Source organism: Haliaeetus albicilla, chromosome 21 (genome assembly GCF_947461875.1).
Source record: "Haliaeetus albicilla chromosome 21, bHalAlb1.1, whole genome shotgun sequence".
NCBI lineage: Eukaryota > Metazoa > Chordata > Aves > Accipitriformes > Accipitridae > Haliaeetus > Haliaeetus albicilla.
Genome location: NC_091503.1, coordinates 6,102,576 through 6,129,041, shown reverse-complemented (window position 1 = coordinate 6,129,041; position 26,466 = coordinate 6,102,576). Strand labels below are relative to the sequence as shown.

At 39.7% G+C, this 26,466-nt stretch overlaps 1 protein-coding gene across 11 annotated transcripts in view; it reads left to right on the top strand.

The window, feature by feature from the left end:
- The window catches only part of CDH18 (cadherin 18), a 506,683-nt gene that overhangs the window by 237,328 nt on the left and 242,889 nt on the right, over positions 1-26,466 (top strand). For 2 of the 11 annotated variants that reach the window (XM_069808905.1, XM_069808902.1), the window contains exon 1: positions 25,878-26,042. The exons of the other annotated variants lie outside the window; for them this stretch is intronic. The gene's annotated coding sequence lies outside the window, so the exon portion shown is untranslated. Of the gene's footprint in view, positions 1-25,877; positions 26,043-26,466 lie in introns of those variants that run through there. 11 annotated transcript variants of the gene reach the window in all.

Below are 26,466 nucleotides of genomic sequence, written 5' to 3'. Positions count from 1 at the left end.
CCTCCCAGCAGAATGCCAGATAATGTCTTGGTGTTTATAAGGGGGTAGGGGTGGAAGAGAAGAGAGTTACATAGTGGTTACAGCAGATAGTTTTGTCTTATTTGGGGCATAATAAGAACATTGTCATCATTCTGCTTGACTGGCACATTTTTAATGCTGCCTTGGGCTGTCAATGGGTAAATGTGAACTTCTGGTTACTCTTTTTGACCTTAAACTACACTGTCAAATCCAGTATAAATTTCAGTGTCTTTGCATATACTTGGGGAAAAAAAAAAAGGAAATTCTTTCACCTCCCCTTAATCATTAATTCTTGTAGAGCTTTTTTGAATATGATAACAATGTGGTAAGAAATTTCAAGTTTTTTTTCTTATCATATTAGGAAGAACAAAACATTAAAGGTAAGCTTTTTGTAAGGGTGGCAGAATATGTGGCTATTCTAAAGAGCAAAGCAAGTTAACATGGCCTCAGTCATAAGAACTGCTCACACTGAAGATTCACTTCTTCATCTGGGAAATTGGGGGGTTTGCCTGAGAGGGAATTGCACACCTTCAGAGGAGCGTGCAGGTGTTGCAAGCAGCAGTACTCTCCACACATTTTTTGACCAAGTTTGCAGGGCTGACTCCATCCCATTAATAAGCATAGTTAGGAGTGTTGCCAGGCAATGGAAGATTTCCATATATAAGCCCAAAGAAAGAAAGAAATGACACCCAAAGGTAGCTTCCTCAGCCCTTGGTCCTCCTTCCCCTGTTCTGGGTTTCTTTAAACCTTTAAGTCCTTTTCTTTAAAAAAGTGCTGAGGAAAACTGAGCTCTGTGATCAGTCAGCTTTACACCCAATATTAAGCTTGCATTTGAGTTTCCTCTTCACATACATTTTTCTTATATAGAATAGTTTTATCTTGAAATGTGAATGGGATTCCCTTATTCTTCAGCAAGAGCAGCGTATGGATGTGTGTATATGCTTTAAAGCTAGAGCTTGCACTAAGAAACTTAAGAATTAAGTTCAAACCAGTTGCCTGTTTTCACCATCTGTATTAAACGTTGAAAATCTCTTGCCTTCTTTGAGGCATGAGAAAACAGATCAGTGATCTGAGCTCATCATTTTGCTTTCTAACAGATAAGGTGTCAAAAGGCCAACAGCAGACAGGCTGGGCTTTCAGCAAGGGAAGGCAAAGTCAGCCCTCCTGGTTGCCCCCCCCAAGGGAAACCAAGGAGTGTATTGAATTAGTGTGGTTTCCCTTCTTGCCAGCTGCTGACCCCAGTGGGCTGGCTCTGCAGGGAGTCCTCTCTGGGAAAGCGGGTGCTTTATGAGGGCAAACATCCGCAAGGGTCTACCTACCTGCCGGCAAGGCGAAAGCAATCTCAGAGAAGTTAACACCAGTAATAAACATTTGTCTTAACTTTCTTGCCAACAGTGAGAGCAGTATTTGTCTCCTCTAAGAGGTATTTACATCAAAACTATTTGCGGCTCAGTGCGTTGTATTGTCTTTACATTTATTTGAATGTTACTGCTGTCAGTGTGGGCAGGGCTTTGTGTGAAGCCTACTGCTTGCAAGAGTTGTTCCATTGAAGTTACCTTCTGTGACTTGTCAGAGTAAGGATGATCATTTGCTTTTGAGAATCAGAGTAAGAATTCAGGATAAATACTGAACCTCAGTCTTCAACACGTAGCTGCTTATCGATGAGGCAATCGATACGTGATGCCCGCAAAGTGTTTTGGGAACTCTTTCCTTGAGCACTTCTGAGGTAGGACTTGCAAAACCTGGATTTTGGATGCTGGGAATAAAACACACTTCAGTTTCCTTTATAAAAGAGCAGCTGAACAATGGCTGTAAAAATGATCCTGTGGACAGTGTTGAATAGAAAAAGGAAGAAAATAATTAAAATTAACTTCTGTAATCTCCTTCCAAAATAATGATGGCATATTGAACCTGTTTAAATTCTGACGGATTTCAGTGCTCAGAGAGACCATTTAATAAATCATGCATTTAATTCACTTAACACTGAGAGTGACCCGGTCCTGCAGGAAGAAAAAGATTGTTGCTTCTAGTTTGATTCAGACAGTTTGCATCTTAAAATGTATTTGATGTTCACCTTGAAAAAAATAGAGTAGTCTTCTCCTGTATTTGGCACCGGTTAAGTTTCAGCTCTCCCCAAAGATAGCAGAAACAGGCTCAGTCCAGTGAATAAGTTTCTGTGCAAGCAGAGGCATCACAGCTTCCATATGCTGTTTTTTATGGTCCGATACTTATCTGCTGCCAGTGGTACTTCTGAGTATTAGCGTGCTTAAGTGTACTGAGTATGAGCCTCACAATTTATACATCAAATGGGACATTTCTAACAACTTGAGGACTAGAAAAATCACAAGAAAATAGCAAGAGGATGGAAGAATTTTCTTGTAAATTTTCAGACTCTGATTCTTAGAAAATTCTATCAATTTCTTTGAACTCTTTCCAAAATCACATTATTCAGGCATAATTTGTGGTTTTCAGTAGCTTTGAGAAAAAAATTGTGAGAAGGGAACAAAGTTTTAAATTGTAGGGGATAGATTTGCTGAAGTCTGCTACCCTCTTGGGAAGGAATGTGGCAGTTATCTGGTGTTGATCTCAGGAGTGTTTGGGAGCAAATCTGGGTAATATGGTATAACTTTATTCTTCATTTTTTCATGTTTGAGTTTTTGTATGCAGATGTGCATTTACTGAACAAGGTAATTTAAGAAAGAGCTATGGGGATTTTAGCCTCCCAACTTCCACCTCTGAGCTGAACATTAGCAGCCCATTTATTCCCAACACAGTTCAGCAGCCTTCTCTAAATCCTCAATCCGAGCTGTCATATGCATCCTGTCTCCTCAGCTGCACCATAATTGTATCAAAGTATAGGGAATGCATCATTATCATGTGAAGGGGAGATTTTTTTGCTCAACATTTTACATCACTGAGTGGCACAGATCAGCGTGCATTGATGTTTCGTTTACTGAATGTGTATACAGCAACTTAGGCATCCTTGTATTTTTGTACAATAAATTCATAAGGATTAAAAGCCATTTCCTAATTTAGTGACATGAAATAACTTGCATGGCTATCAATCACATTTTGTTTGATTTTGCGTTGTTTTGTTCGTTTTTTTTTTTTTTTTTTTTTTTTTACTTAGCTAAAAATCAAAGTTATCAGTCAGAGGAAGCAAGAGAAGATTAAGGTTAAATTGATTCTGGATAGTACCCAAGGAACACTAAAGCCCCGGCTTTCCTGCAGGAGGGGAAAAACATTTGCCTGCAGAATTCTGTTCTTTAGCAGGAGCATGGCACTGTTGAAACACAGAGGACATTCACCCCAAATAACAGAAAGTTAGTACTTGGGGCTGGTTATACTTAAAGAAAACTTTAAAGTCTAAGCCAACATTTCTGCAGCAGTCTGCCTTGGGAGGTTCTGAGCAGTCTCTGCTGAAAACTGGACAGCTGGTGGCTACTGAGCTAGCTGAGGGATTGATAGAACAGGCTTCCCTTAGGTTTTCTTTTTGACCTTTGGGCAAATGCTTCACGTTCCTGTGCTCCTCTGTCTTCTTGTTCCCTATGTACCAAATAGAACAGGCAGAGCTTCATAGGCTGGAGGAGTCGTTCAAATGCAGGTACACAGAGGACTGTGAAGATGATACTTCGTGGAACTAGGGATCATGTACATATCAAGACAGATGTGTTCAATGTCAGTGGGTTTTTGGCACCTTTGCAAATTGAGATATTTCTGTAAATATCTAATTGTAGCTAATCAGTTTGGGCCATGATAGCCAGGAATGGAATCTCAATTCCACTGGAGTTTGTGTCAGAAATAACATCAACTTAATGCTATAATTTTGGCTGTAATTCCTTGGCATCCTCTTGCTCTCCTAAACTCTCTCATTTGCTGACCTCTTCAAATTCCTAATCTTCAGGACATTAAGAAGCCATAGGATGCAGATCTGTTCTTCATAGGTTACCCCAAAACATAAGGCTGGACTAGTCATACATGAGCATAGAGAAGTTTACGTGCTCAAGTCATTACACCTGAATTTGAGCCTCCCTTCAAGGCATGCGTTCTGGAGCCAAATGCAACTCCTTTCATTGAGCCTTGGCAACCTAGCAGAAAGAGAGGCTGTTAGCAACTGTTAGCAAGTCCCTCTGTCTTTGGGATCAGGGGACTTAAAGGCCTGCTAGCTGGCTTCTCCAATTACCTGAAGTTTTCTTATGTCCCTCTAGACCTCTGGATAATTGGTGTTCTATGCTGTATTGTTTTCTTTAATTTTGAACTCGTGCTGAGCTTAGCTGAGCTTCAGTGCTTTGATAGTCTTTGGTCTTTTGTTTTTATTTTTTGATGTCTGCACTAGTGCAATATTTAGCCACAACTTAGGCAGATTTTACAGTTTCTGTGCCTATTAGTAGTATAAGCATTAGATAATGCATTGGGTTTTGATGAACTAAATGCATAAAAGATGGTCATTATTCTGTTTGCGTTTGTTTCTAAAATTGTATTTACTTTGGTGGTGTTTTGCTTTCGATTGTTTCCAAGGGAGTATCTGCTGAGCTGTTAGAAATTAGAAGAATCTTGCTTCATAAAAGGAAAGTGGGAATAGCAATTGTAATGTGCTATCAAAATCTTTTTCGAACAAAACCCTTCCTTTGTCATGTTAGTAACTAACCAATCAAACCCGAAGATCCTGTGCTCCTTTGTTTAGCAGGTTTTTGACATAGAACACAGTCCAAATCAATCCAGAGTAGTATAATTAAAACCAGCATACTCGAGTCTTTTTCCAAACTACCATGTGATTACGGCTGTTATATTAGCAGCAGTTTTTGCTTTGAGATGACATATTATACTTTTTCTTCACTACTTCCTACATTTCCAAGATAGCGGAAGGGAGAGTGTACAGGAATTTGGGAGAGGAAGAGAAGGAATAAACTTACATTAGGAATGTTAGGAAGCAAACTGGGCATGTAAGGTACAGACTCACATCTGAGATGCAATGGAGGCCCACTGGTTTTATAACACCTCTGCAATGTGTGCAATATTATGATATTTACACCCTCATCCTTTTGCAATGTATTTCTCTTTGGCACATTTCAGGAAAATGACAAAGTGGTAGCAGCCGTATTTTTTAAATGGGGAAGTGCAGCATAGGAAAGACTGTGTTACTTTGGTAAGAATTTAATCTTTCTCTCTTTTTTTTTTTTCTCCCCCCCCCCCCCCCCCCCCCCAATCCTGAAGTCATTGTCCAGCAAGATGTCCCTTTCTGCTTGGGTCAGAACAGTTTAGTCAAAGCGCTCGACTGGCTTTATGGAGATTTCATTATGTCTTCTCTCTTTTCCACCTAAATGGGAAAGTTTGAAACCTAGTGTCATTGTTTGTATGAAGCTAGATACTGCAGTGATAGACAGCCCTTGTGCTGTCTAGGGAACCAGGGCTGCTAATAACTTTTCACTTGTCTACAAACATAAAAGCCAGCTACCATCTGGTACTTAGCAATATATAACAACCACCTTTACCTGTGCTGAGAGGTAATTAGCCTGCCTGCTATTGCTTTTTCACATTAACAATAATAAGAAACGTTCAGCCACTAGAATGAAAAACTACAGGGTTTAAAGGGCCCTAAAAAGTCATCTAGTATAGCTATGTTTTCTGTTCTTAAAAAAAAAAAAAAAAAAAAGTTGGCACAGAAGAGTTATGAAAGGTAAAGATATTTCAGATCATAAAAATCAAGCTGAATCTACCAAAAGAAATCTCACACTGAAGCCACGAAACAGTCAGTATTAGAAACCCACACCATTCTCCCAACTGATGGTGTAAATCTCACCATATGGAATAAACTGAATACAACCAAATGGGCCTGAAAGTATTTATTCCTGCAAGACACAGAAAATCAAGAAGTTAAGAAATCTGAAACTAAAATGTGAGAGAGTATCAAGAAAATAACTTGCAGGAAGGGACTAATGTATCTTAAGAAGTGCTGGAATAAAATAGAACTGTGGCTAAAATCCAAGTACATACGTACTTTTTTTTAAAGTTTGAGTTTCTCCAACAACTGAGCCTGTACTTAGAAATATGTAAGTCAGCACTCTTCTTGAGATGTCCGCCATGTATCACCATTTGGATTTGGCTGCTTTTTATTTTGCAGGCAGAAATTGGCCTATAGGAGTTGAGTAGGGAGAAGAGAAATCCTGATAGTTCAGTCAGATACATCCACTTTTTGTAGTGTTTCTGTAGCTATAGTACATATTTTCATACTTCATATCTTTCAAAATTGGTACATACGATCTTTATTATGTGGAACTTAATTATAATTTCAAAATTACTGCATATCTTACCTTTAAACATTGTTTAATTGACTGAAGACTGAATTGAATTCTACTGCCAAAAACGACAGAACTTTTCATATTAAAAATATTTTGCTTTCTGTTACTAACACAGGGGACAGTCTCTTGACTTCAGTATATTCATTTCAGCTTCTTATATCTCTTCTTATACCTTTTGCATTGACTTCAGGAGCCTGTGGAAGAAAGACTCTATAGAGTGAATTCTGGATCAAAATATGTTTTACCTAAATGTAGCATTTATATGTATGGAGATGTCAATTTTGTAATTTCTATGTTCAAAGTGTCAACACATTTTGAAAACAGATGTGCCATTCAGAAATCTATCCTAACTGTATATGCTAATGGCATTGTTTTGTTGCCTACTTAAATTTGTATAAAACTGTGTTCTCGACTTCATACGATGGCTCTTCTTAAAAATTATGCCATGTATTCTCTGACAGAATTATATTGGACTAGGATATTTTTATAGCAGTCATCTTCAAACAGAAGAGGAACTGACTCCCACTTAGAAATTATTATTTCATGTCTGTAGTGACAGCTGTTCTTGTTCCCTGCCTTAAGGCCAGGATTAAATTTTGCCTTACTACACTGACACTGGACAAACCAAGGGAAACCCAGAGTCTGCTCTCATTCTGTAATTGTTATTACCAGACTGAGTAGTCAGATGTAGACTATTGCCCTTGCCCATTCTTTTAGGCAGAAACATATGTGAAAAGAAGCACAGGCCTCCTCTTTGTCATTTGAGTGGAAGGTTTCACCCTGTAATGAAGTAACACCAGCTAAAATGAAAGGTATTCAGAACAGGAGCCCATGAGAAAGTTGAGATGACATGTCTTTCCAGAGTGTTTCGAATGTTGTTAAACTGCTACTATTAATTTTTTGAACAAAGCTAAATACTTAAAAGATGGGAGAGTATAGAAAGGCATAAAGCTTTAGGATCTGTATAGACTAGTTGGTCTGATGCAAATCCCAGGAAATGATTTATGTGTCATACCAGAGTTTAGAAACTGCTGTATGTAATTGGTGTGAACCCACCAGAGCTGTATAGAATTAAGTCTTCATAAACAAGGTTTTCTGCTAACCCTGTCAAACATAAGATTAATACGTATGTGAGTTGATATAGCATACTCAAATTCTCTCGATTGTTTGCTTTACCAATGACACTATGGTTCAAGTTATGTAGAGTTATTGTCTCATATTAGGCATATTAAAAAATTAAATAGTAAAAGCTTTTCATTGGAGAGCTGACTTCAGGACTACCTAAGGGGAAAGAAAAAAATCTACCTAAGAATCAAGAAAACTTTATAACTTTTATTAGAAGTCTAAGTAGTTAAGGTTTGTCCATAATCTTGTATTGGTAGTTTGCAGGTCAAACAAATACTGGGACAGTATGTAGGTGAAATATATATTGGTTATATAGTAAATTATGAGGAAGGCAAGACACAGCTTGTAGAGTGGTCCTCTAATCTATCGTCTAATGAAAGTAGAAGAATTCAAAAGAAGGAAATTTAATACTGTAAAGTTAAGTTCTTTTATGATCCGGTTTTCCCTTATGATGGCAGACCTTTTTCTGAAGTCTCAGGAAACTGCTAATGAATCATCACAGTAAATTGCCTCAAAAAGAATTTTCAGTACCCTACTATGGCAAAAAAGACTGAATTGGCCCTTGAACATGTAGGAATGGGACCAAGGAAAAGAAAGAGAAAGTGATCTTACATCTGTGCACGCATAGAAAGGCCACTATTAAAATACTGTGTATAGCTCAGATGATTTTATTGCCAAAAAGATGTGAAGAGAGCTAGGCAGTACTTCTAAAAAGAAGGCAAAAGAATTATCCAAGATGAGAAAAGTCTTCTGAAATGAGAGTTGAAGAGTTCAATTTATTCCACCCTGATCTTCAGATATAGGTACAATATCGATAGACAAGATAGCTGAAAATTATGGGTTTTTTCAGCCTTGGTGACAGAAGTATAACAATATGCTTGATTGAAAGTTGTTAAAAATTACCATTTTACTAAGTGTCATCCTAACTGTCAGTATAATTAATGAAGCTCAGTTAACAGAGGTAGGAAAATAGAAAGCATATTACTACCGTAAAGATGAAGTATGTTTCAAAAAGAGAAGTTTTAATCCTTTTTTTTTTTTTTTTTTTTTTTTTTGTATTTCATTCATTTGGGGACAGGGGGGAGGGTTCTGTGTTTTGGTGGGGTTTTTTGGTTTGTTTTTTTTTCCCCCTGTGTTTTTTCTTTTTTTTTTTTCTTTTTTTTTTTTCCTGAAAAGGCTTGTCAGATTGAATGGTGCAGATGGTTGGGTTGGGTAATGCTGTTTATCCTTCTAGCCTTAGAACTTCTCAATATCTGAGTTACCGTAATCATTCTTCAAAAGCCCAGGTGAAAACAGGATCACTCCATTCTGCCTCCACATGCTTGTCAAAACACTTCCAACTCATTAGATAACCACATGTCAGGGCTCCAGCGCTTTAGCCAGTTATTTGCTGGGTTCAGGGAGGATTAGTTTCCAAAGCACAACCGATGAAAGACATTTTTTCTGAGTATGGATACAGGTTTTCCCCAAGACTTTCTCTGGTTTATCTTGGACTGAATATGGGACATGGAATAGGGTTGTCCAGTACTCTGAAGTAGCATGGAAAATCCTCTATTTCTGTATCTGACTGACGTATCTTTTTACACAGCCAGGATCACGCTAACAAGCAGATTTGCAGCTAGAAAGCGAAGATGATTTTATTTCATCTCATCTTGTGTAAGGAACCTTGAGGGAGTGATGACTAGTTGTGTTCTTCAGCCCAGGATATGGATTACCTTCGTGGGTCGCCCAAGCATATCTAATCACTTGCCTCTGCCATGAACTTCTCAAGCTCCTGGTAGAGCCCAGGGCTCTCCCCTTTTCTGCTCTGTTTTACAGGAGTTCAGTCTCATGTGCTTTGTCCTGCACTCACTGGCCTTCAGTTTACAGCAGGTCAGATTAGGAGATGAATGGTTCTTACTGGACTGTGACAATGCAGATCTACAAAGCAGCCATAGCGCGCTCAGAGTATACAATTCAATGTGCATTTCATTGTCTGTTTGCACTAGTTATAATTTGTTTATTTTTCCTATTGTGCTTTTGTTTACTAGCTTGAGCCCATGGGTTTCAGCTTTTCCACCTATAGTCATTACAGCAGCAGCATGAAAATATGGAATATGACTGACATCTCTAGTGCCTAAAATCTCTGTGTTCTCTTTGCTTTTCTGCGCTTTCTCCACTGGGGCTTTTTGCTTGTTAAAGTGTTTTAACCATCTGTTAGAAGACAGGATAGCTTTCCTAAGGAACCACAGCTGTATTTCAGGTTTCCTTTCAGATCGTGTGAAATTCACACTCTCTGAATTGTTCAGAAGCTGGGTGAGAGGGAATGTTTGCAACTGGAGATTTTATGAATAAGCAATCCCTTTTTAACCTTCCATCTTATGTCTTGTTTAAGTTTATTGTTTACTGTCCTTGTTCTGTCACAATGCAGTAGCCATAGAACTACATTTAAAATATTTAGAATTAATAAAATCGGATACAGAAGGTATGAAAAAGATTGTGGATTATATTTAAAGATTAGAAGGTAACTGACAACTTCACTGGCAGTTCAGTACAAAGGAGTCCATAGCAGTCCTGAGAAGAGAGACTGGGAAATACCTGCACCTTGAAACAAAGCTGAAACTTGGAGAGCGTGTATCTTTCTCAGAACCTTTTGCTGGAGTTTCTTAATACCAGGTCAGTAGGGCAGAGGGGAGAATATGGAGGATAAGCTCACAATGAGGGCTTCACCTCTACCGTTCAGGTTCAAGCTTATGCTTCACTTACCCAGGCTTTCAGGAACTGCCTTGTTTGTCTGTGCCCTCCTTACCCCAGTGCAGTAAATAGTGCATTACTTAATAGCGTGTGCAAGAAAAGTTGACGGATACCCACTGTAAAATAACTTCTGTATTGGCATTTCACCTACAGTATGGGAACTGGTATGCTAATTTGATTAAATTTCAGGTTTTCCTATTATGTGCAAGTGACCTGAGAAGAAAGAGAGAAGGGAGTGGCATTTTACAGGGAAACTGATGAGTAAGTGCTGCTGGAAATGGAGGAAGAAAAAAAAGAATAAAGGCTGGATAGGAGCAGTGATGTGCAAATGCAGTGAAGAGAGTTGAGGAGTGTCAGGAAGTGGTAGCGGTTACCAGTACACAGTGGAACACTTGCTGAAATTTTTGCCTCGTGTATTTGGGAAAGAGGGGAGATAGTATCAGAACAAGGTGGGGAAACAGACACAGACCACACCACAGCTGCTGGGACTGTCCCAGAAGAGCATAGTCTTTAACGTGCTGATGACTGAAATTCATTGAATAAATAGAATATTAAGATTCATTAGAGTGGATCACTGTTGTGACAAACAGAAATAACGTGTTGTAGATCAAAGGAACAGAATCTCAGAATCACAGAAGGGTTGAGGTTGGCAGGGACCTCGGGAGGGCATCTGGTCCAGCCCCCCCTGCTCAAGCAGGGACACCTGGAGCCGGTTGCCCAGGACCATGTCCAGACGGCTGTTGAGTATCCCCAAGGATGGAGACTGCACAACCTCTCTGGGCAACCTGTGCCAGTGCTCGGTCACCCTCACAGTGAAAAAGGGTTTCTTGATGCTCAGAGGGAACCTCCTGTGGTTCAGTTTGTGCCCGTTGCCTCTTGTCTTGCCAGTGGGCAGCACTGAAAAGAGCCTGGCTCCCTCCTCTTTGCACTCTCCCTTCAGGTATTTACATACATTGATAAGATAACCTCGGGCTCTAGTGCTTTGGAAGCATGGAAAAGGGGATCTACTTATAAAAATACAACTGTATCATCTTATTGATCACTGTATCATTTAGCTGTTTCATCTAGCTCCTGTTGTGTATAACTAGTTGTGAATTAACACTCATTTTGATAAAGAAACTTCCAGTAGATACCTTTTCTTTTCCTTTTCTGCTTTTTTCCCTTATATGTTTAAAGAATACATATGTATATGTAATAAAAAAGAATTTAAAGAAATACTTAAATCCCATTTATTTCAAGCAGTGAGCTTCAGTATTATACTCCAGAGATAAGAGGTAATAAGTACCCCAAACCATCTGATTTGCATGCTTTCATCTGAAGAACAGGGTAAGCCACAGTATCAAAGGTCACACTCCTCAGTTATTCCATTTAAATTGGAATGATTTGTTATATTGTAAACTTTTTATCCTTTCTGTTATATCTGTGTAAAGTGGGCAATAAATGCTCAAGCCTGAGTGGTCAGTCAGTCATGGAAACAATAAAACAATGTTTGAGGGGGCTGGGATCTTTGGTTTTCTGGGTTTTTTAGAGCATGTTTCATGTGGGATGAGTTAATCCGTTTCTATCTCCTTAGATGATCCTAAAAAAATTTTCTTCCCTTCTTGTAAAACAAATGTGTATCATTCCTGCCTCATCAGTCAGTTATTTCCCTTGAAAAATTTTATTTTATGTTTTTTGAGTTCATGGAAAATTTTCTGTGCTTTTCTGATAGGGAAGCGATCAGAACATTTTCCAAAAAAACAGCAGCCCTAAACCAATTTCACAAGCATTTATGTTTGTATTAGCCTGCACTTATGCCAAAAAGAGCAGTCTTTCTTGCTGTTTTGTCAGTCATTATCTTGGAAGCGTGTGTGTGATATACTACTTTGTGTAGAAATGCACAAGTAAATTTAGGTTTATGTTTGCATTAGAGAAGATGCGGCTGAAAAAATACATCTTGCATTTGAAGTGCAATGTAATGAAAGTAGTAGTTCACTTTATGGTCCCTATCAATTGTCAAGAAATCTCTGCACAGACCACAGAAAATCTGTTCTACTGTGGCAGTAGAAAGGGCCATTGTGTTTGAGGAATAAAGTTGTCAATCACATTTTTTCCCTCTTCAGTATAGGCAACTTTAAAGAATCTTGGTATTCAGCAATAATTGTTTGAAGCCAAAATTACAAAGAGGGAAAAGGGACAGAACCTTCTTTTAACTTTTTAATCTACCCATTCCTTTGAAAAGGAAGAGCATATGTAAGAAGCTCAAACTATGAATTTTATTCTGAGGCAGCTCTTATAGCAAAAAGAGGTCTTTTCTTGATCTCCTAGGCGTAAGATAATGTTGTAGAAGTCTTACTCAGGCAGGAAAAAAATGGGTAAAATATGTACCAGCAGTGCAAATGCGTTGTAAGAAATTATGTGAATTTAAAAATGTGAGAGCAAACAAAAGAAACGGCCACAGCCAAAACCAGTAAATATTTTGAAATTTGCATTTCCCTTACTGAGAACAAAGGGGAAAAATGCAAACAGGAAAGAATGAAAAATAAAGATACAGAAAAAAATAAAAATCTTTTTGAAGTGACACTGAAGATAGACAAACAGGGTGTATTATGAATAAAAATAATACCTGAAAACTCTGAATCTAACTTTATTTAACACCTATTAAAAGCATCAAAACTGAAAGATAGAGATGAAATTCCAATGGTAAGGGCATATGCAGTACACTGCTATTCTGCAAGAGCTAGTGGCAGACAAAAAGGCTTAAAAATAAGGTTTTACAATTTCTGTCAAAAAGAAACCATTATAAGAAAGGCTAGGGAACTGAATGAGATAATTTTTCAAGGGAATAAAATACAAATATATCACAGGATCTCTGTTTCAACCCTAGAAATGAGACAGGAAGAAAAAAAATAGCAAATCCTGAGAGATGGAGAGGTCTACTTCTGTGGTTTCCCCAACAGGCACTTTTTTGTATATTATGGGCAATTTCACAATATGAGGGACTTGAAAGACAGAAAAATTGCAGAGGGAAAATTCTAAAAATATTTTCCCTGGTTGTATGAAAGAAAACCAGAGGAGGTAGTAAGTAGCTCAAACCAGCAGTTTGAGCTTAAATTTCAGGATGGAAAACCCCACAATATTTTATATTGCATAAGATCCTTTGACAGAGATACAGAGAATTTACCTTAAATTTGTTCAGTGAATCACTTGTGTGAATGTATCTAAGTATCTTCTTTTTAGCATAGTGTGGTTCCCAGGTGTCTTTTTCTTTATTCAGCAGTCAGATATATACATACATATCCTTGCAGAGCTACATTGAATGATGGTTGTTTACTCCTAGAACATGCAGAACATTGTAATACATTTCACACACAGAAAACAAATCTCCACAGTAGGAGTATTTTATATCCAAACTGTATGCTGAAGACGTAATTCTTGTTTTGTCTATCTTTAATCTGCTAGCAAATTGCCATCTTTCTGTAGTGATCCAACTGCTGGATGGCCGTTGACTGTAACGTGAATTTGTAAATGGCATGTGGAAACAGTAGTGAAATTTGTTAACAGTAGCAGAATTGAACTCCCAATTCTCATTCCATTTATCTCTGTATTTTTAAAAGGTTCCACTAATGAGTTCTTTATGTAATTAATCCTGCTGACACAGCTCAAAGCAGATTACTTAAATCTTGGTTGTGAAGTAAAGGATTGGTAAACTCTTGCTTCTCTGAAGCTACTGTAGCTTCAGTGAAGTTAATGGAGGGTTGAATATGCTATGGGGCTTCTCAGTGTAATACCTTCCAGGACTTGATCTTGAGTTTTTAAAACTTTTAACAGAAATTATTTTAGTATACCTCTAGTGTTCACTGCTAAATGATCTCCAGATTGCTGCTGGAAAGTGTATTAATTATTCTCTTAGCATTGTAGGAAATACACATATTCCAACCAAAACTTTTATTTTTTGTCACAAGTAATTCCTACTAAATATGAAAACAGTATTTTAATTAATTAAGAAGTAGTGGTATGTTTCTGAAAGTTGAAGTATGTAATAACATTTGTAAAATCTGACCTATATAAATGTCCTAAAAGTGTACTATTGCAAGCAGATCAGCAGTAACATTTTAAAGATCCCTCAAGCACATGGAGACCCAATTTTGCCCATCATAATCATGGAAGCTGCTCACTGTAGAATAATTAGGCTATACATATGAATCTTTGCAGAATCCAGGGACTAATCTGGTATGATCACAAAACCTAAAACTGTATAAAGCACCAGTCTTCTAAAAGTACATCTCTCTTTTCTGGTGCATGATGGCATTGAAATCAGTGGAATGCAAATAAATTTGGTTTATGGCCAAAACAAAATAAAAAACTCTAAAAAGTGATAAAAATCATGACCATGTGCTCCATTAAACAAATTGATATTGAAGCTCACATTTGCTATTAAGCAATGGAGTACAGGAGATACTAAAGATACTCTGATACTCTGAGAAACCAAAGAATTCCACCAAGAGCAGAAGAGGGAAAGAAGGAAAGGGTGATAATGAAACTACAGATACTATAGAAATAAGAATTCCATAATTGGAGTTTTTACAGTGTGTTTTGCCTTCTTCCTTAATCAGAGGAAAGAAGGAAACTGATTTCAGAGAGTTTATCTGCAGACTGCCTCTATAAGAAAGAGCAAAAGGGTATATGTTGATGTTCATCCATCTTTCAGCTGGCAGCTATGAAACATGGGGGAGGGTGTCTTAAATTTTGAGGATGATGTCTTTGACACTGACTAAACTTTATTTTTCAAATGCTATATTGACAGTTCTATCCAACTTATCAGGCAAGCCAGGAGTGTAATCCTTGTAATCATTTTGGTATGTTTTTGTTCTTTTAAACATTGTCAATTAAGAGCATTTTGATCGTTCTGTCTCTAGAGCCTCTCACTCAAAACATTAGTTCAACATGTTACTCTTCACAGAAAATGTGCTAGCTGAAAAGACAGACTAGTGCTTAAAATGTATTGAAACCTGCAACATGTCATAAAGACATTTTCTCTATTTTAAGGTAAGCCAGAAATTTCTTTCAAGAAATGTTTCAGGTTTACCTAAGAGCCACATGGGATGCCACTTCAGTGTGCACAAAAAATGGTGCTATCTCTGAGGCACTAATGAGATTTCAGTCTCTCAAAAATAACCACGACTGCCGCGTATTTATTGATATTTCTCGGCATCATGTAATACTGTCCATTTTACAAGTCAATCAACAATTTTTAATAACAGTACACTGACATGAGTTAGCAGTTTAATAGTCCTAAATTTTGGCATATTATGCATCAATAAACATCGTTTCTCACCCATTTTTTTCATAATTTGGTCTGTTCTATAAAGTTTTTAGTTAACTTACAGGATAGTATGAGCAATGAAGACATGGGATACTGTTTTGATAAGCCATGTAACATACAAGACATTATAACAATACGACACTAAAGATAGAAGATAGATAAGGAGATTGCAAATTCAAAACCAGAACCAACTGCAGTATACAGATGATTGGCTTGCTTTCCATTACAGAATAAACCTAACATTTGTCTTGAGTATAACTAAGAAGGAAATCTGTTTTTCAGGTATTACTGTGAATATTTTTTTGGAAAAACAAATACATTTTTTAAAACTATTCAGTGTTTTTTCCATTTGCAGATTTTTCTATGTGTGATTACTATGCAGTTACTACTATGCTTTAGTTGCATTTGAGATACTCTAAATGCTTAAATGATGGTAACTAATAATAAAATAGTTCTTTTACCTGTATCAGGCACTAGTGCTTGGGTTTTATCTACAAATTTATTGCATTATATACCACTGGGTTTGTTTGAGGGAAGAGTGTAGTGAAAGAAGTGAGACATTTTTTTCAAAAAATGTTCAAATTCCCTCTCCTAACTCTTGTCGAAGTTCTACCAAGGCTTTTTAAGTTGACTGTAGACTTCTGCCATACTTTGAAATTCATCCATTTACATGAATGCTTATCAGTAATACCAGGAGTTTAAAGCCAAGGTATCTGTCGGTTCTGAAGCTGGTCTCTGCTGGTCTGAAAGCTAGATGGCTTTGCCCACTGTTACTTTCCCACCCCGAGCTGTCCCCAGTGCTTGCTCCCTCTTTGGAGATGCCAAGGGCTGCGTGTTTCCCTGTCCTTTTGTGCTGCTGGGCTCACTGAGTAAATGTGACCCAGCAAGGGTTTCTTAGGAGTTTTTGTGCATGGTAACAAACGAATCTTGGAGCAAACCTACCCACAGGAGGTAGAGGTGTAACCAGGGGGGAAAAAAAAGGAGAGAAAAAAAGAAGAAAAGTTCTGCGTATCAGACGATTGTGTTGCAAGTCTAAGCCCCTGACATGGGTTATAGGTCTTCAAGCTTCCTTCACTTGTGTGCTTCTGCTCCTGGGTTAGCGTGTGGTGGCTGCTGTAACGCATGCAGTGCTAGCAGTTTGTCTGATTCCTGCGTCGCCCGCTGCCCTCGGGCCCGCAGAGCCCCTCGGGGTCAGCCCCGCGCAGCTGGGTGCTGCCCCTGGCACATCCTCCGGCTTCCCCCTCTGGGCTTGGGAAAGAGTTTGGACAGCCTTGGAAGGCAGCTGCTTTCAAGCAGTGTTTCTGCTTCTGGAGCCTTCTTCCTTCTCCTTAGCAGTATGAGGATTTGAGAGACATTTTTCTTCTGTTTCCAGACAGAAAAGTCTGAGTTGTCCCCTGACTCTTTTTGAAAATCTATATTCTGTAACAGGCTCTTTGGACCTACATTTCCATAGAAGTAGCAGAAGCATGTTAGTAACTGTAGCGTTAGCTAAAGAGTGGTTTATCTTCCAACTGTGGCGATACTTAGGAACTTTTTACAATGGATAGGGTTAAAAAAAATGCACTACAGTATAAGCAACGAAATTAGAAAATACATTATTAATTAAAAGACATATTAAAGGTCTTAGGTCTTGGCCATGGAAAAAACCCCCTAAATTTAATAATGTCTGTGTTGGAATTTAATAATGTCTGTTTATTAATACTGATATTGCATTGGGACAGAACAGGACAATGCTGGAGATCAATTTTTGCCTATTCATTTAGCTTATGGTGATGTACTGATTCCATTAAATGCCACTGATAAAAATAATTTTAGATGTAGTACGATGTAGTGTGCAAGTAAGGTCAAAATCAAATGAATATTAAATGAAATTAATATTAACTAGTATTAACTTTGAATCATCTGAACATAAAACAGTCCACATACTGCAAATGTTAAAATACAAGCAGTGAAATGTTAGATGCGTAAATATATGCATACTATACACTGAGTTTTCATTTACAGCAATATCAACTCTTGAGAAATGTGGTTCCCAGAGTCTTGCAGTCCAGTCAGACTTCCAACCCGTAAGTCAATAGTTTGGCAATGAGGATAATGTGGGAGACTGTCGAAAGCCTTGCTGAAGTCAAGGAAAGGTGCTGGCCCTGCTCTGTTGGTCTACATCTGGTCATTTCATCATAGAAGACAAGTTGGTCAGGCAGGATTTGCTCTTGGTAAATTCATACTTGCTATTCCAAGTCAGCTAATTGCTGTCCATGAGCCTGGAAATTTTTTCTAGGATGATTTCATCTATAAATTTGGTAGGGATTGAGGTAAGGCTCAATTACAAGGCTGACCAGTCTTGTAATTCTGTGAATTTTCTTCTTGCTTTTTTTGTAAGGTGGACACGGTTTTCAGTTGCTGGGCAATTCCTCTGCTTGTTTAATAGATAGCAGAGGGTATTTCCCCAGCAATGGCAGTCACCGCACTCCACTGCTGGATGCATCCTGTCCCATTTTGTATTTCTCCAGTTTACCTACATCTCTCTAACAAGTTTGAAACAATGAGATAGGAAGAATGAGACATTTTATCAGTAGATTGAATGGATTTTCTTAAAAACTACTGTAAGTAAGTGAAGATTACCAAATACAGGAGCCATTAACCATTGGAATAAACTACCAAGGGAAGTGGCTGATTATCCATTTCTTGAATTCCTTAAAGCAAAAACTATTATCTTCCTGGATCATATGCATTAATCAAACCTCAGTAGTTAGGCTTACTACCAGGGAAAGTGAGTGGAGTCTTTTGTCTTGTCTTGCACGTGACTATTATTTAATTGTTCCGTCTTGCTTAGAATCTATGGAGTTGCCATTGCAATCGTTTCCTCAGAGGGAGCCGCTCTTCTGTAGTTTTGATTTAATGGTAGAAAGAATCGGAAGAGTAAAATAATAACAATAGTTTATGTAATGTTATAGCCAAAGAGAACTGACAGATTCTACTTTGTGAAAAACTTCTTTCATTTTGGGAGATACGGGATCAAAAGTGAAGTACTTTAGCAAGCTTTTTTAAGGGAATAAGGCTTTATATGATGTGTCTTTCCTACACCTTTAGTGAACAGATGGGTAGTAATCGATTATGTGTACAATTTGGGCACTAAAGAAAATGTTGTCATTTTTTCCCCTGCTAGCCATTTATCTATTTAATTATTTGACAGAACAGAGGAAATGTAACTAAATGTTCTGTTTTAATTAAAATGAAAGTAAATTTATTAGTCAGGGAAACTGTGTGTTCTGTTTATGCTTGGGGAACAGAACAAACATATGTCTCTGCTTCATTGTTTGTCACTGTCTAGCATGAGGTTATTTCTTGTGGCTTATTTGGCCTATGGAACAGATCACACTAGTGATATTCTTCATTTTTATTAATTATAAAGAATTCTAGTGAGCAGTAATGAGTAAATGGCAGAAGAAAAGCATATCCTGAGAAGCATTCCAGTAGGTGGTGTTTTTAAAAAAATCTAAATTAATGGCAGTCATGACATTTCCTAAATGGGAGCAGGTAGTTGGCTGGTGGAACTAGAGTGTTTCTTCAAGTGAAAACAAGGAGTGAAAACAAGAAGAATAAGAATCGGTTTGTTTCTTGACCGATGTTTCCATTTCTTCAGCTGTCTTATTGCCTGGCTAGAGGAGTACAAGGCAGGGGGCTTTTACCTTGGTGATCAGAGATTTATCTCCACTGGAATTTTAAAACCTTTGGTAAAATCTTCTGATTTCCCACTTGCGCTAAGCACACCAGAGGGGGACATACTAGCACCAGGCCTGGCGCTGCAGAAAGGAGGGATGCTGTGCCTACACAGTAGCCCTTAGAAGGGGGGAAATCCCCATTGGCTACAGTGCATTAAGGCTGCCCCTGTGGACTACGCTATATGTTCTTTAACCTTGTTTTCTCATTTGACACTTCTAAATGAAAATGCTGTCAATCTAAGCTTCCAGAATTTGGAAGTGACCGGGAAGTTTATCCTTTGTTTCACTTCCCCTCAGTTTCTTCCTCTTTTCAGAATTCTACTCAGATTTATCCTTTTTCCTGCTCTAGTCGGAAACTAGGTTAATCCAGTTAATAGAAGCACCGGGATTAGACATTAATTGACTCTACAACCCTGTACTAAATACAGTTGTCCCCCAAGCTGTAGGTGATTCAGCGACTAAGAGCTCTGCTAAATAGTTCAGTAATTTTCAAAATTCAACTTTGGTCCTATGTTACCACTCAATATAATTACAAAATATAACTACTACAGATACAGTGCGAATTTGTCCCCTTGTGGCAAAGAAGGCCAACAGCATCCTGGGCTGCATTAGGACGAGCGTCACCAGCAGGTCAAGGGAGGTCACCCATTGCCTCAGCCCTGGCGAGACTCATCTGGAGTGCTGAGTCCAGTTCTCGGCTCCCCAGTACAAGGCACACGTGCGTGTACTGGAGCGAGTCCAGCAAAGGGCCAGGTAAATCATTAACGGATCGGAACACACGTCATGTCAGGCGAAGCAGAGAGCTGGCACTGTTTGGCCTGGGGAGGAGAAGACTCTGGGGAGGTCTTCCCAATGTCTATAAATACCCGATGAAGGGGTGGGGGTAAAGAAGAGGAAGCCAGACTCTTCTCAGTGCTGCCCACTGACAGCGCATGAAGTGATGAGCATGTATTGTTATACTTAAACGTGTTGTGGATCCTGTACATTCTTGCAAGGAGCAAACAGGATCTGGGCGCATCCTCGTATTGGGAAGAAGTGGTAAAAAAGAATAGCCTGTATGACATGCCGATATAGTACAGGGGAGGTATGGAGGACTCCTAAGTTCCAGTGAAGATTCTATATCAAAAATTACCCAATCTTTCCTTCACGTAGCTTCAGCATGTTTCAGCATTATGGTTTCAGTGGAAAGGATACTCTTGCTTCAAGAGAAATCTCATCATCATCTTGTAACGCTTTAGTGTTCTCTTTTTTGATCTGCTGTTAGCCTACTGAATGCTGAGTCTAAAAGAAGCAATTTATCTTAGTAAAGATAAAAAGTACATAATATGCCCCAGAAATAATGTCCTTTAGGATGATATTATGAAAATCTGTCTTTAGAATGTCCCAGGAGCTTTTTGCCTGTTAGTATTTACCTACCTCTAAGCAAAAATTTATTAAAGCTCCTGTTACAGTGGGGAAGAAGGCTGTATCTCATTACCAGCCATAACAGCCATCAAATTCCACCAAATACAATGTTCATAATTTGAAATCAGACATCTTTGTAATCATCTGATATATTATCTAAAAATAGAGTATCTGAATAACCATTTGCAACAATCCGGAGAGAACCTTGACCTGTGAGGATTTAATATCAGCCTGTGAATGAAAGAAAGATTATTTTTGCCTATATTAGTTTCAGAAACATCAGGATAGTTTCCTTATGAGGTTTAAACTTACAAAAATGATGCCTATTGCATGTAAACTTTATATAGATAGTTACCAGGAAGCATCCCATTTTAGAGTGGTCACTGCATTCTATACAGTACCAGGGTTATATTGGTTTCCTAGGAAACATCTCAATTAAGCAAGTTTCTTGATTGAATGGTGTCTATTATATATGCTAATGTGAAATTCCACAGGATGGGCTGAAAGATCTACTGATGTCTGAGTCAATCACTTCATTGCCTTTAGCTGAGTCGTCTTTCTTGTCTTTCCCTTGGTGTTGTGATGCAGAGACTGAGACAGTGAAACACCACACTATTCTTTTGTTGCCCTTTATATATTTTCTGTGCTTTCCTGCATTTGGAGAGGGACTAATTAGCTCAGAGTTTTATGGTAACAGGTAGCAAAATGCCAGTTATTATGTTGTTTTCTCCAAGTCCTGTCAGTATGTTTTACCTGTCATTTCATGCAATACTAAAGGCAAATGACTGTATTATCACAAGTTTTCTGTGACTGGCAACTGTTACTGGCATCATATATCTAGGAACAGCTGTTGTTGTTTTATTAGAAAATACTCCAGTGATGCTTAGTGTAGAAGGAGCCAAGGCAGTATCAGCAGCATTGCCATTCCCTCTGCGGTTAGTATTGTGTAGAATTTGCTAACCTGTATTAAAAATTTATTTTTTCTAATCGACTATTTTAATTTTTTAGAGGTTTAAAGAATATTCAGAGAGACCATATGCAAAATGAATTGCCTTAATCCTATTCGCTCTGAATATTTGTGCACATTACCAAATTAAAAAAAAAAAAAAATACAATATGCAGTAGGCATGATCTGGGAGCCCTGCAGAGGGTCTTCATCAGCAACATGAAGATGGCTCAGCTGTGTGTTCATCCACTAGACAGAGTTAAAAATTTCTGTCCCACCATTTTGTATCAGAAAATGTTGTTCGGCTAAAAATGAAAATTTTGACTGCTGTGATCAATTTCAGTATGATTTTCTCTAAGAAATCTAAAGATAGAGAAGCAACAATATTTTGAATGCGTCTGATTTCAAAATTCTTTTTGCATTTTTATGGTCTATTTCTTTTAGGTCATCTTCTACCTAGAAATAGCAGTGGTATTGTGAGTCAATTATGTCCTATTGTGATGCATCACCAAATGATATACATTATTTTTATACCCTACTTGACATATTTTACTCTTAAACTCTTTAGGATCAATTGTTAATTGCATTTATTGAAATATTTTTAGATTATAGTTTCTAAAGAACTGTCATTAGTAGATCACATACCAACTTCTAAGAAAATTCATTTCTGCATATATTAGTAGTTGGAAGAATATTTATTAATAACTCTGTGTGAATAAAATTGTTTATCAAATAAGAAGAGAAATAGCAATTGGAGGGCGTGTCATTGTTCTCAGCATATTGCTGGGACTGGTTCTTAGGCACTGCAGCTGAGAACAAAAATAATGATTTAATCTGGTAGAAAAAAAAAAAAAAGAGAGAGAAAACACAAGCAGTTACACAGCTAGTGTTAACTGCTACTTGTTTTCAGAGGTGGTGTTATTCCTCTTCATGCATTGTGAAATTGGTAGCATGCAATGGTAGAATACTTTTTTTTTATCCTTTCACTCTAGGAAAAAGGGAAGTGGTTTGTAATCTGTTTGTGAGACCGGAAAGTTGCTGCTGGGGGTGGGGGTAACTGGGATATTCCCTGGTGCTTTTGAACAACAACATGAAAAATCCCAGTACAATTGTTCTCAGTGTGTGAGCAGAGGTTCTTGGCAGTGACTTTGCTCATTTTCTTCTACTGCAGCTATTAGAGTGCACGTGCGTAAGAACAAGGAAGAGTTGGACTGAACTTGGCAACATCCTTATCCCAATACAAACGTAGCCATTCGTAATGTATCTAGGGTACAGGAAATTTGTAATCTATAAATGACGTGGATTTTTCATTACTTTATGTATTAATGAACCACTTAGTCTTTTAATAACTTGTTGAATGTTAGCTGAATGACCAGTTCTCTAGCAGTTACCTGCAAGATGATCAATACATGTTTAGCATATTAAGCACCAACAAAGAGAGACTGGTTTTGCAGGCATATCCTCTAGAGGATTAACTGGAGCTGTTATCTAACAAAGAGAATTTCAACAGCAGCAAAAGAAAAACTTTTCTTTTTTAAATCTGTAGATACTTGGTTACTTTTTGGTACAGCTATATATGCTTCTTCATAACTAGTCCACCTCCTTTTCAGTATTGCTCTTAAACATGTGACAAGTCCACAAGTTAGAAAAAAGCCCCTTCTTTTTTCCAGCCCCTGTAATCATTGTCACAAGCTCTCAAGTCTAGGAGGGGAACTTTCTGAATGCAATCTGCAAAGTTCTGCATTTTGATATACTGCTAGAATTGTGTAAGTCTGCTGGACTCCGAGGTAAACCTTATGCACACAATGACTTCACGGGTTATACCCAAATTCCCCTGGAATTCCTCTGCCAATACCACTGTAGTCCCAGACAATAATTTAATTTTGAGGTTCTTTTCATGAGGATTTTTTTTCCCCATGCCAAATGTAGATTCTTTCAACATTCAGACTGATGAAAGGATCGGCCTAACATCAGTAACGCCAAATCTCAGTATTTAGTCTTGAAACATAGGCTTACAAGAAATGTCAGAGTTGACTGAGGCTAATGTTTTCCAACTGTCAGCTTCCTTGAAATGGCATAATTTTAAATTGATAAGAAAATCTTTGACCATTTTATACCAAATTAGTCTGCAATACTAGTTATAATCTTTTTAAACTGATATTCTTTGCTCCTGCCTGAGAGAAGTCTCTGAAATATGTAGATATGAATGTATATGCATGGATTTATTAGATATATAAAAAAGAAGAAAGTTCTCTCTAGATTTTCACCTTTGAAATGCTTTTCTGGAGCATCAAGACTTCCCTCTGCTTGTCATTTGCAGAAACAAATGAATTGATGACTTATGCTCTGAGTATCTGGTGAATATTCATAATTCTGCCTTATTCACTGAAAATTGCTGAAAAAAGACCTTAAAATAAAATGTTTTGTTTTCAGCTGTATCCTTGGGTTGTTACACCTAAGCAGCATTTCATCAAATGGTTGGTAGGCTGAAAAGTAACCCCTATGTTTTGCCTCTTTCACTTCAAGCAGCGAGGAGGGCATCTTTGGAGGGTGGCTTGGTGTGAATTCTTTTCCATGTGAAATTGTGTGGGCCTTCAGAGAATGAAAGGGGTGGGGGTCTCTTCATTCCCCCCCCCCCCTTTTCCCCTCCATGTTACTAATGTAACTACCTCCCCGACAAGGAGATTTGAAATTTGCTTCTCCCATAGTGCAGTAAAATAGTGAAAGCATCTGGATAAAAGCAGCCCCTCCCCCAGATCACGAGATCTGAATCCGGAGCTGTGCAAAACCTAACAGAAGTTGCACGAGAGAGAACATTCTGAAGACTCTGTATTAAAGCATTGATTCATATGTGCTGCAGTTGCAAGCCAGAGGACGTATAAATAGCAAATGGAAACAGCTTCTATTTCATTCCCTCCAAGAGCTTACATCTTCCAAATTCCAACACCTAGCTGCCTCTTGCCTTCAGTTCCCTACCCTGCTTGCAAGATTGTTTCTACTGCATATCGCAGAGCAGCTCAGAGTGGTTTTGTTTGAAAAGTTCTCAAAATCCAGCACTGGATTTTATCCCCACTTTGATTTAAGTGATCTTAGTGAGCAGTGTTGTTCTTCCCATCTAATCTGGTGCAACAGCTTCCCTTACGGTTATGTTAAATCATAGAATTACTCTTTCCAGCTCTCCTTTTCCAGTCTAGATCCTTTATACATGGGGCGCCTATCATTTATACTTGGGATGCCGCTTCTGACCCATAATACCGGTAGCCGGTAGCTTTCTCTTGTTCTGTCCTGCCGTTCCCTGCCGGGGCTTTGGGACCGGAGCGGGCTGTGGTTCCGCGGCTCGCTCCAGAGCACGCGTCCTGCTGGCTAGAAGTGAGGTTCGTCTGTGCCAGTGGGGTATGTGCCAGGGCTTTCACTTCGATGTTAATTACATTTTTAATACACTGCCTTAGCAGGTTGGATAAGCAGAGTCTGACACGTTTGCTCCGTTGCCAAAACCCTGAATGAGGAGGATGCCATTAATCTTAATTCCACGTAAGGTGTGTTTGGAGTAGAGCTGTGCTACGAGGTCCGGATTTCGGAATGGCTTTTGCATCAGCCAGCCTGCCTTGATGCAGACCAGCCTGCAAGGACATAAATGACCCACCAACTTACAGTTTATGGCGTTGGTAATACGAATACGGGGGCGTCGAAGGGCGGGAAGGCTTTCCAGGAGCGGGGCTGATCTGGAAGGGGCCGGGTGGCCAAGGCGAAAGCTCCGGTGCCCCAGCAGGCTTGGAAGGAGCGTTAAGGGGCAGCGTTGGGTCCGAATCTGGCAGCCCCCGCCGGACCGTGCCGCGGCTGGCTGCCGAAGGAGCCGGCCCTGGAGCGCTTAGCGGGCTGCGACGCCTTTGCCCAGAAAGGCGACAATTCCCCGCCGGCTTTGCCGCCCCGGGGCCGTCCAGCCCGCTTTCCCCTCGCCCCCCGCCCAGCCCTCTCGCTCCCCCGTCCCCCCGTCCCCGTCCCCGCCTTCCCGGCACCGAATTCGGGGGTTTGCTGTCGCCAAGCCGGAGCCGTCCTCCTTCAGCAGCTCAAGCGCGAAGCGGGGCGGTTCGGCGGACGCAGAGGTGCCGGCGCCCGTTCCACCGGGAGGGAGGGGACGGAGGGAGGAATCGCCGCCGCCTGCCGAGCGCCGGCGCCGGCCGGGGTCTGCCATTTGCTGGCGGGAGGCTGCGTGCGGCCCCGAAGTGCCGGAGAAGGGGGGAAGCGAGGGGGGGAGGAGGAGGAGGGAGCGGAGCGGGGGCGGGCGGCGGCGCAGCCAATCGCCCGGGCTGCCGGCGCTGCAGGAGCGGGGCCGGGGGCTCCCGGGGCCGGGGGCTCCGAGGGACGCGGAGCCGGGGCCGGTGCCTCTCTGAGGACGGGCGAGCAGCGGTGCCGCCGGGCCCTGCGAAAAGTCCCCGTTCGCTTCTTATAAATTAAAGTGCCTTGTCACCAGTTAGGGCAAGTCAGCCAAGGTAAGGCTTAAACGAAACCGACACTTTGGTGCGGGGCGACAGGGACGTTTGTGGGCAGCGGTGCTGCTGCCACAGCCTTGCGAGCAGGGCGGAACGGTTCGTGCGCTGACGCTATCGCAGCGGGTCCACAACCTGTAATGTGGCCGTCTCAAAGTTGCCGCTGGTACGCGAGCCTTACCCGTGCGGTGCTGCAGGATCGCGTTGGCTCATCCGAGGCGATTACAAGGGGACCCGCAGAATACAGGCGCAGCAAGGTAGCGGCGGGCTGTGTGCGTGTGTGTCTGTGCGTGACCGTGCTCGGAATTCTACAGTTCTGCTGCTTAACTTGCGGGAATAATGTGCAGATGCGTTTTAGTGGGGATGGCAGGCAGATTCTTTAGCTCAACTCGCATACGTGAGCGTCTCTAGGCAAAAAGCACGCCAT